Raw genomic sequence first — 2,042 nt, 5'->3', positions numbered from 1 at the left:
TTTTCTCATACAAATTTACATTATTTTATTGGTATTTTGTTTATTTATTTTGATACCAATTACATGATTATATGTGTATTTGTTACATTTTTTTTATACGTATTTACATCATTTAATGTATATTTTGTTTATATTTTTTTACAAATTTACGTTATTATATGTGTATTTGTATAAATATTTTTATACAGATTTACTTTATTTTATGTATTTTGTATATATTTCAATTGAAATTTAGTTTTTTAGTTTTTTGTGTATTTTTTATGTCTATTTTCATACAAATTTAATTACTTCAGTGTATTTTTGTATATAGTTTTATATAAATTTACGTTATTTTATGTGTATTTTGTATATTTATACTTATACAAATACACATTCTTGAATTGGTATTTTGTTTATTTATTTTGATACGAATTTTTTTATACGTATTTACTTCATTTTATGTGTATTCTGTATAAATATTTTTATAGTATATATATTTTGAAACAAATTTACATTGTTTTATTTATTTTGTATATATATTTCAATTCAAATTTATCTTATTTTTTGTGTATTTTGTATATCTATTTTCAAACAAATTTAATTACTTATGTGTATTTTTGCATATAGTTTTATATAAATTTACGTTATTTTATGTGTATTTTGTATATTTATATTTATACAAATACACTTTCTATTTTCTATATTTATTTTGATACGAATTTACATGATTTTATGTGTATTTTATATATTTTTTTATACGTATTTACCTCATTTTATGTGTATTTTGTATATATATATTTGTAGCAATCTACGTTATTTTATGTCTATTCGTATATATTTTTTGAAAGAAATTTATATAGTTTTATATGTATTTTGCATATCTTTTTCAATACAAATTTTACCTTATTGTATGTGTATTTTGTATATTTATTTTAAAACTAATTTAATTTTATTATTTGTATTTTGGTATATATATTTAAAAAAAAAAAACTCATACAAATTTAGATTATTTTATTCATATTCTGTGTATTTATATTGATACGATTTTACATTATTCTATTTGTGTTTTGTATATATTTTTTTTATACACATCTACATTATTTAATTTGTATTTTGTAAATATATATTATAAAAATTTACATTATTTTAAGTGTATTTGTTTATGTATTTTCATTCAAATTTACATTATTAATGTGTATTTTGTATATGTATTTCAATATAAATTTACCTAATCTTATGTGTATAATGTATATTTATTTACATACAAATTTAATTTATTTTTGTGTATTTTTGTATATAGTTTTATACAAATTTAAGTTATTTTATGTGTATTTTTTATATCTATTTTCATACAAATACACATTCTTTTATTGATATTTTGTTTATTTATTCTGATGCGAATTTACATTATTTAATGTGTATTTTGTATATATATTTATATACGTATTTACATAATTTCATGTGTATTTTGTATATATATTTCTATAGAAATCTACGTTATTTTATGTGTATTCGTATATATATTTTGAAACAAATTAACACTGTTTTATGTATATTTTGCATATTTTTTCAATACAAATTTACCTAATTGTATGTGCATTTTGTATATTAATTTTAATACAAATTCAATTATTCTATGTGTAATTTTGTATATGTATTTTTATAAAAATATGCTTTATTTTATATGTATTTTGCGTGCATTTTGTATATCTATTTCAATACAAATTTAATTACTTCTGTGTATTTTTGTATATAGTTTTATATAAATTTACGTTAATTTATGTGGTTTTTGTATAATTATATTTATACAAATACACATTCTTTTATTAATATTTTGTTTGTTTATTTTGATACGAGTTTTCATTATTTTATGTGTATTTTGTATACATTTTTTTACACGTATTTACTTAATTTTATGTGTATTTTGTAAATATATTTTCATAGAAATCTACGTTATTTTATGTGTATTCGTATATATATTTTGAAACAAATTTACTTTGTTTTATATGTATTTTGCATATCTATTTCAATACAAATTTATCTTATTGTATGTGCATTTATAT

The sequence above is a fragment of the Eriocheir sinensis genome, unplaced genomic scaffold (assembly GCF_024679095.1).
Source record: "Eriocheir sinensis breed Jianghai 21 unplaced genomic scaffold, ASM2467909v1 Scaffold38, whole genome shotgun sequence".
In the NCBI taxonomy this organism is placed as follows: domain Eukaryota; kingdom Metazoa; phylum Arthropoda; class Malacostraca; order Decapoda; family Varunidae; genus Eriocheir; species Eriocheir sinensis.
The sequence above is the reverse complement of the archived record's forward strand: the minus strand, read 5'-3'. Positions refer to the sequence as shown.